This window comes from Spermophilus citellus (genome assembly GCF_964194105.1).
Source record: "Spermophilus citellus genome assembly, chromosome: 7".
Taxonomy (NCBI): domain Eukaryota; kingdom Metazoa; phylum Chordata; class Mammalia; order Rodentia; family Sciuridae; genus Spermophilus; species Spermophilus citellus.
Genome location: NC_138188.1, coordinates 43,184,453 through 43,194,689, shown reverse-complemented (window position 1 = coordinate 43,194,689; position 10,237 = coordinate 43,184,453).

The following is a 10,237-nucleotide window of genomic DNA, read 5'->3' as shown; positions in this document are numbered from 1 at the left end:
GGAAAACTGGAAATCCATATGCAACAAAATGAAACTGAATCCCTTTCTCTCGCCATGCACAAAAGTTAAGTCAAAATGGATCAAGGAGCTTGATATCAAATCAGAGACTCTGCGTCTGATAGAAGAAAAAATTGGCTCCGATCTACATATTGTGGGGTTGGGCTCCAAATTCCTCAATAGGACACCCATAGCACAAGAGTTAATAACAAGAATCAACAAATGGGACTTACTTAAACTAAAAAGTGTTTTCTCAGCAAGAGAAACAATAAGAGAGGTAAATAGGGAGCCTACATCCTGGGAACAAATTTTTACTCCTCACACTTCAGATAGAGCCCTAATATCCAGAGTATACAAAGAACTCAAAAAATTAGACAATAAGATAACAAATAACCCAATCAACAAATGGGCCAAGGACCTGAACAGACACTTCTCAGAGGAGGATATACAATCAATCAACAAGTACATGAAAAAATGCTCACCATCTCTAGCAGTCAGAGAAATGCAAATCAAAACCACCCTAAGATACCATCTCACTCCAGTAAGATTGGCAGCCATTATGAAGTCAAACAACAACAAGTGCTGGCGAGGATGTGGAGAAAAGGGTACACTTGTTCATTGTTGGTGGGACTGCAAATTGGTGCGGCCAATTTGGAAAGCAGTTTGGAGATTCCTGGGAAAGATGGGAATGGAACCACCATTTGACCCTGCTATTGCCCTTCTCAGACTATTCCCTGAAGACCTTAAAAGAGCATGCTACAGGGATACTGCCATATCGATGTTGATAGCAGCACAATTCACAATAGCTAGACTGTGGAACCAACCCAGGTGCCCTTCAATAGATGAATGGATAAAAAAAAATGTGGCATCTATACACAATGGAGTACTATGCAGCAATAAAAAATGACAAAATCATAGAATGTGCAGGGAAATGGATGGCACTAGAGCAGATTATGCTTAGTGAAGCTAGCCAATCCCTAAAAAACAAATACCAAATGTCTTCTTTGATATAATGAGAGCAACTATGAACAGAGCAGGGAGGAAGAGCAGGAAGAAAAGATTAACATTAAACAGAGACATGAGATGGGAGGGAAAGGGAGAGAAAAGGGAAATTGCATGGAAATGAAGGGAGACCCTCATTGCTATACAAAATTACATATAAGAGGTTGTGAGGGGAATGGGAAAATAAACAAGGAGAGAAATGAATTACAGTAGATGGGGTAGAGAGAGAAGATGGGAGGGGAGGGGAGGGGGGATAGTAGGGGATAGGAAAGGTAGCAGAATACAACAATTACTAATAGGGCATTATGTAAAATTGTGGATGTGTAACCGACGTGATTCTGCAATCTGCATTTGGGGTAAAATTGGGGGTTCATAACCCACTTCAATCTAATGTATGAAATATGATATGTCAAGAGCTTTGTAATGTTGTGAACAACCAATAAAAAAAAGAAAAAAAATAATGTCATTCGTGTGTGTGTGTGTGTGTGTGTGTGTATACATATATAAGTGTACTCAATAAAACTTGGAGTATTGACAACCATTACATCATTTTAGATGGAGACAGAAATCATGGTTTTAGATTACAGTTGCCTTATCCTCAGGTTTCTTATATCTGCATGAAGACATATGAAAGAGATGTTCTGCCTTGTAAAATATTCTTTTTTCCATGCAAACGTTCATTTTTTTAACTTAAATATTTCTTTAATCTACCAAACTTTACTTTCATCCTATAATTTGACAACTTAATGTCATATAAACCTTGAAAACATAACATACATTTGAAAGAACTATACTTTCAAAAAAATCAAACTGTGAAAATATTTTTTATTTCAAACAATGCACCATAATTGTCTCAGTTTTTCACACTTTCATAAAGCTGAGCACATAATTTTATGATTTTTAATCTTAAATAGGAGTAACAAGAAAATTACATTCATGTTAATATATAATGAATAGATTACTTTAAAAAAATACTTGGAAATGGAGGAACAACCTCGGTTTAATGAAGACACAAGCCAAGTTATGTTTTGAAACTATTATGTCCCGATTAACTATGAATTTATATGGATTTTTATCAAATTAGGAATATGTACATATAGTGAAACAGTCATAAAATTATTTTTCTCTTAAGAAATTAAATCCCTAAAGGATATATAAAAAGCATGATGTTTATTGGCAATGCTGTCAAAATAAAACAAATATCCTTTAGAAATTATAGAAGTTATCTTTTTTTTTTTTTTCAAAAGGAAAAACCAAGGTTTTTTTCCTATGAAATAAAACACTGACCTACAGAGAAAACCAAAACATGACATCGTAATGCCCCCTATTGGTTACAGTGGGGTATGCATCAGAGATCGTTTCAAACCGAATGAAAATAAAGGGACATTTTATAAATCGTGATAACTTTCAGAACAGACACAAAATTTAAAAAAAAGAAGAAAGAAAGAAAAAACCTAGACTCTTGGGGGAAAAAAAAACACTTTCAAAAAGTTTAAAGATTTGTAACGTGGACTCATATGAAGTAGAAAATTCTAAGAATGCCCAAGATAACAGATTAAAATCCAGTTGCGAAAATAACAGTAGACTTATTTAAAGTCAATTTTGAATTAATGTTCTTAAATATTTGATATTGTATTAAAATAATTTCCCTTCTGAAGCGTATTATAAAATGAGCCCCAAGCGCAGTCTCTCCCGGAAGTTGCGATGAGCAAAGTTGCCACACGATGGCAGTATTTCACCGCACAAATGCAAATCAGCCACCATGTAAGTGAGGTTGGAAATCGCCTTCTGTTAAAGACTGTGCTTAAAACACGAAATAAATAATGAACATTTTCTATAGTAAAGTAAATAAATAAAATCCTTCCAGGTATTCCCATTTTCCATGTAACTTTGTGGCTAAGAAAGTTGATTCCACACATAATATAGTTTAAATGCGATACCTACTATATTGTTGCTTCTGTTAAATTTTCAGCAGGTGAAGGATTTGTGGACTCTTGGAAGAAGGAAAGGTTACTGCACACTGGGTTGTAGAGTTGTAGAACTGTGTCTCAGGGATGGATTCCAGATCGATGCCCTCACCCAGTCCCGCCTGAAACCCCTTCCTGGTGGGAGAATCCTCTGAATGAGCCTTCTGGATACCACAGCTGTTTCTGGCATCAACATTTCAAACAGGCCCAGGGTTGGGGGACTTGATTATGCGTCAGTGGAAAGACCCCCGAGTGGGGAAATAAGACATTCCAGTTCTCCTGACAGCTGGGCCCAAAGTGTTTTCCCAACAAAAATCTTTAATTGTTTGGGATATTGTGGACCATTAAAGAACTAAGTCCACAGAATTCAAAAGAACCAAGAGGTAATGTTTGATTATTGACTGTGATAAAGATAAAAGTAAGTGATGTCGTTTTCTGCAGAGTAGTTGACTACATTTAGTTAAGTTTTTAAAAACCCACTTTGAAGTCTCCTAGTATAGGTATCAATCATTCATTCATCCATTGATTTATAAAGTGATATTGGTATTAAACTCTCTATTCATTAGCATGTAGTCCAGATCAAAGATGCTGTCTTCCTGTAATCTAAGAATAGCTGCTCCTTGCCCCTCACTAGTGGTCCCCTGTGACAAATCATGAAAGAAAAATAGTCTTTTTTACAAACACAATGCTATTGGAGGAGCAGTCTCTATGCCACATTTCAAAAATTCACCAGTTGCTTAAAAAACACTTAAGTCCTATCACTCAAAAATGAGTTGAGGTCTGGGGTTGTGGATCAGTGGGAGAGTGCTCACCTAGCATGAATGAGGCACTGGAAAAAAAAAAGAAAGAAAGAAAAAAGTGTGTCACATTAGATTGGTAGATTGGATAGAGAGAAAGGATGGGAGAGGAGGGGAGGGGTAGGAAGGATAGGAAGGGCAACAGAATAGAATAGACAATATGATTGATGTATGTACATTCCATATATGTGTTATATATCAAAATGCATTCTACTGTCATGTATGACTAAAAAAATAAATAAATTTTTTTTTAAAAAAAGAATGAGGCACTGGGTTCGATCCTTAGCACCACATAAAAATAAAATGAAGATATTGTGTCCACATAAAAATTAAAAATTAAAAAAAAAGAGTTGAAAAGCAGTAGGTATAAAATCATGTACATAATTAGTATTAAATTACAATTTACAGGACAAGCTTATAATGCCTCAAGAGAATGGTAGTAATATACCTTCCAAGGAAATTAATTTTATATGAAATACTTATGATAAGACATATAACAACTAACTTAGCTCCCTGTCAGTATAAGAGTCAAATCTGTGTTTATCTATGTTTGCATGTATGCATGTGCATATACATATTTGAAATTACAAAGCAAAGATGAAAGGAAGCATACTGAATTATTCATAATTTTTTGTATTTTTATCCTACTTATTATATTCAAGATCCCAAAATGTAACCTCCCCACAAAATCAGATGAAGCAACTATAATACAGCAATTTGAACATAATAAAAGACCACTGTGTATACTTGTGAAACAGAGATACATTTTCTTGTTCTATTTTTACCCTAGAATATTTCTTAAAATAAATTTATTTCATAAGGAAAATTTGTGTTAATAATTTTATTTATTAATCTTTGGTACTGGGGATTGAACTTAGGTTTACTTTACCACTGAGCTATGTCCCTAGCCCTTTTTATTTTGAGATGGTTCACTAAATTGCTTAGGGATTAATTAAATTGTTGAGGCTGAACTTGAACTTGAAATACTCCTGCTTCAGCCTCCCAAGCTGCTGGAATTACAGACATCAACCACCCCGCTGGCAATAATTTTCTTTTATTTAGAGCTAATGAGGAATTTTGAGATACTTTAACAATGTTGTTGTACAGATCAGGGATCTATGGAAACATCAGTAAACCTAATTTACAGGTGGGACAACTGAGATGTAAAAAAGCTAATGACAAAGTTTGGCACTGCTGACCTGTTTTAGAGAGAAGAAAGGAAAAGGATCATAAAAAATTTTGTACAGGGAAATTTTGGTTTGGGGTAGTTAGAAGCACTTACATTATAAACATTGGAATTCACATCACTTCCTAACATTATATTTATTCAAATATACTATCATTTTTCACTTACTATTTATTTATAAGGAGAGGTGAAAAAATGAGAAGTTACTAGTAAAATTGTACTTTGTATTTTCTATTATTTATATATTATAAAAATAGTTATCACTTGCATCTTAAATATTATTTCATAAAACTGAAATATTCCAAACCCTAAATAATTTTTTTATCCACAGCACATTCTCTTCCCCATGAGGTGGCTCTGCTATGAAAATATCTCCCCTTAATTTTAAAATTATGAATGTTTATGGTTTTGAATTGTATAGACAGTATTTACAAAATATTCATTGATAGTGCACTAGGTGCTAGGCTAAGGAATTTAATTTTTAGTGCTTATTTTCAATGTAACATTAAAAAGTAAAAATAAGTAAATCAATAAACAACTCAAGTATTTGTTTTAATGTAATGAATATTACTTAACTGTTCTTGGCAACTGTTTCATGTTAGGGAAACAAAGTTTTACCCCAATTTATTTCACTATAATAACCACTGTATTATCTATGTCTCCAGTATTAGTGTGTTGTAAATCTCAAATATGCACAATAAAATTTATCGAAAATGGTAACTTTGGCTGCATTTTACATAAAAGCAAATTCAAATTTGACTAAATAAAATGGGAATTTGGGGGCCTACATAGCAGACAGTCCAAAGTAGAATGAACTATCTGTTCTTCTTGGTCCTTAGCATTGATGTTTTGTTCTGTCCATTCTTCCAGGAACGTTTTTAATCTACAGGGCTTCCAACCTCAAGGTTTTAAGATAATTACTAGTATTACTTGTCTTCTTGTTTGTATCCTGCACAAGGAACCATTTCTGCCCAGTGAAATTCCATGGTGTTGGACTAAGCCACATAGGTTATATGCCCCAAAACTGTCACCAGGGGGGTGCACTGCATTGTTTAGCTGACACCTGAGTTCCCCAACACCAATGAAAGAAGTAAGATTTTCCTGATTGTTTTGTACCCTTTCTCTCTACTTGGATTCGGGTACAACTTGGATGAGCCGCATGACTGCTTCATATCCGTGGGAAATGCAGGGATTAGGGTCAGTCAACACAAGTGCCATCCCGCACAGAACAAATATGCCATCTAATCTCAATTACTGAACACTCCTACCCAACACTTACCATTCCAATGCTAAGCCAGTATCTTTTAATGTGTCTATAGTTGACTTCCTTCTGAAATCATCTAAAGGATTTTTAGCACCACAAAAATAAATAAATAAATAATTAGTCCCAACTCCGGAGCCTATCCCTTTTAATGCAGAAGGTACACCTCCCAGTTGACAAAAGGATGTGAAAAAGCATTTCACTTTCAACATAGTGGCTATGTTTAGTTCTACTCTACATTTGCATTAAAATTAATTTGTATGTAAGTGTTTTTAGATGCAAAATCATTTCTCTATTTGTCCATTCTAGTTGCATTTTCTTCAGTGTCACCTACACTGTGATTTTAGTAGTGTCTATTTGAAGAGAATCTGAATCTGTTTGAGGTAACTGGTTTTTGCTTTTTTTGTTTGGGTTTTGTTGTTGTTGTTGTTTTGGAGTTTTGTTTTGTTTTGTTTTGTTGGTATCAAGGATTGAATTCAGGGGCCACTGAACCACATCCCCAGCCCTATTTGTACTTTATTTAAAGACAAGGTCTCACTGAGTTGCTTAGCACCTTGCCTTTGCTGAGGCTGGCTTGGAACTCACAATTCTCCTGTCTCAACCTCCCGAACTGCTAGGATTCTAGGTGTGCACCACCATGCCCAGCTGGTAAACTGGATTTTAAGGAGCGTAATGCACAGGGCTTGAGGCCCAGCTAGTTCAGATATATGCATGCAACGATCTCTGGTCACTGTTTTCAGAACTTCTTTTTCATTCCTCTCTTAGATCTAATATTCCTTGACATTATATGTGCTCAAAAATAGTTAATTGAAAATGTCAAACCTGATAATTACTCCCCACATGGTTATGAGTGCACTTAGATTATACAGTGATTTTGTTTTATTAATTGTTTTTATTTCTTTAAGCAAAATTACAATGCTTCACTATTGGGAGAAAATTATACAAAATGATTTAAAAAAGGGGAGGAAACCTATTCTACCAATTAAAGATTTTACTTTCTTCATTATATTATATCAAAAAACACCCATTTTCGAATCCCCAGTGAAAATCATCTGCAACTTTTAACCTTTTTTTTTTTAACTTGTTTTGTATCTTCATGTACTTTCATATCTACTTCTTGGCTTTTTACAAAGTCATTGATACCATCTTACTTCCCACATAATAAGGATAAGACATGTTCCATCTCTCCCTATTCCCTTGACTCTAAGATGTGGGATTCAAAAGTGATAAGGAAATTCTCCATGCCATTCAGCTCCTATCTATATCCACCTTTCATTTTTTGCTTCACTGAGATAACACATGACTTTCCCACTGTTGGATAGGGATTCTTAAAGGTGGCTGGGTAGCCCAGTGCCAGGAACTTGGAAGCTTGCCCCACGTATGTGGTCTAGGCTGCTCTGACCATTGTGAAAATTTGTTCAGGGTCATTTAATCTTTATGCAGGTTAAGTCCTGGACATTTTCTTTCAGTCAAAGCTCCAAAGCTGGGGGAAAAAAAAATAATAGTTTCCATTATTGAAAGAGAAATCAGAGAAGATGTAATAAGAGATGATTCAAAAATAGGCAGAACCATAGTCATCACCCACCTCAGGATATATAAGAGGCAGAGAGGAGGGTGATTCAAGGGTGATTCTGAAAAAAGAGATTTTTGGAAAGAGTAGTCAGAGGATCTTGGCTCCAGTCCTATCAGCCAGGGGAAAGTATCTTCCTACTTACCTCAAACTGAGCTTCAACCCAACAACCTAGAGAACTTGACATGGGATTTCTGGATTTCTCAGGGTCCCAGAGCCTGTGTCCAATTCTTGGATGAAGATGTGTGAAGGTTAAAAATCCAGCAGGAGCCACTTTGAAGTATGAACAATGCATGTGGGCTTGCACGTGTGTGCTGTCTGTGGCCACATGGACTCAGGGAGGCCCCCACATGGCAGGCATGACTTGTTTGCAAAAAGGACCTATCAAGAAAAAACTGGAACTGTTCTAATATATAAAAGCCAAAGGGAAGTCTGCGTGATAAGGAACAGAATAGCCTTCCTTCTCTGTATGGCTAGGCCACCAACATATACATCATTCCTGTATTACATTTTGTCTTTGACTTTTAGGTATTGATTTTTTTTCTCAAAATTTAAATTAGCTTTACAGTTATTGAAATTCATAGGTGGTTGGAAAGCCAGGACTACCTAGCAAAGCATACGGCGTGAGGTATAGCTGCCACTTACCCCTCTGCCTATTTTATTCACTTTGCTCCTTCTTCTCCAAGAAGTAACTATTATTTTTGTTGTTGTTGTTTTTGCTTTCTTGAGTGTGTGTGTGTGTGTGTGTGTGTGTGTGTGATGTATGTGTACACACACAACTCTGAAGTGCTCTTGCAATATTCGATTTAACAGATATGCCATAGTTTATACAATTAATTCCTTTTTGATCAATAGATACTTGGTGATTTCCAGGTTGGGGCTATTGCAAATAGTGATGAGACTTTAGTTAGAGACTCTGGGAGGAGAGGGAGATGAGTCTGGGAGCTGAGCAGGGAACAAAGCTTGTAAGGCTTTGAAGATCCTAAGTTTGGATATTTTTCTCAGGGCTTCCATAGTATTGAAGAGTTTCAAACAGAATATTGAGGTTTTTCTAGATGGTGTGAATTTAATGTGAAGTCCAGAAAGGTGTCTATTGCATGAATTATAAAAATTGTTCTTTGTTAGAAAGATGATTTCTACATTTGAAGTACATGTTTTGCTTACCCTGAAACCCATGATTTGAAATAGTTTTCCAGGACAGCAGATTGATACAGCCCTTTAGGGCTATGTAAGTACAAGATACTTCAATGTAGTTCTCTAAGAATAAATGTTCAAAATTTAAATTTTAATACTATTCACACTTAGAATAATGCAAAGATCCCCATAAATGACAATCAATTTAAGAAACAAATTCTGTGGTTACAAAAGCAGAATTATAAACAGTTTTATCATCCAAGGGAATCCTGAAAGTCATTTGGCTTTTCAGAATCTTCAAAGTGTTTTTAAAAATGTCATTAACTCACCAAATGTGTAATCATACTGTACATTAGAGCTAATAATACAGTTTTGTGGCCTGTGTAGCTCCACAGTGACCTTGTGTCCCCAGAGTGACCTCCTCTTACACACACATTCAGTCAACTCCATTGTGCACATGTAGGTGTTCACATTGAAGCATCTGAAATAAAATGATCAATGAGTAGAAGTCTTCTGTTTTAGGAAATGCCAGATTTATTATCAAATAACCAAACTCTGAATTTCATGGAAGATCTAAGTTCTTTTAGAAGAAAATGTGTGGTCTTCACTGAACGACGCATATTCTTTTATTACTCCATTTATAAGTCAAGAGGATTTTTAAATTTGTTCTTCTCTTGTTTGACATGCCTTTTATTGCCTTTAGAAAATGGGTTAATTCTCTTTCTCTAAATACTGGGGGGGGGGGGAGATTGTCCTTTACTCATCTAACTAAAATAATTAAATAATTAATCTTACTGGGAACCCTGGTACCTGAAGTAAAAAATTGATGCTAGGACAACTACTACCAAATATCCATTCAGAGTCTGCCACATGCCAGGAACTGGTCTGTCTCTGTACTAAGGACTACAACAATGCTGTGGAGGATCTGTCATTACTATAATTGCGATGGTGTGCAAGCATATTTTGCCAAGTTAAAGAACTTGCCCAAGAATCACATAGCTGTTCACAAACCAAGATGGGAAGCCAGGTTTGGCCGACAAAGAAGTTCCAAGCCAGCAGTCTACAGCTGTATATAATACCACCAAAGAACTCCAAGTTCTTTGTTGCTTAACGTGTACATTAAATTAATTTCTAATATTTAAAAGATGGGATGGTTGTTTTACAATAGAGTTCTACCTTCTCTGAAAGGTCAGAAGATTGGCCACATTGGGCCATGCTACCCCATGTCTACAAATCCGGGTGACATCCCCCAAGACAGAGTGTGTTCCTGGGCGCTTGCTCCTGCAGCTCTGTTCAGGGCTGAAGCTGGGGCCGGTTGTTCAC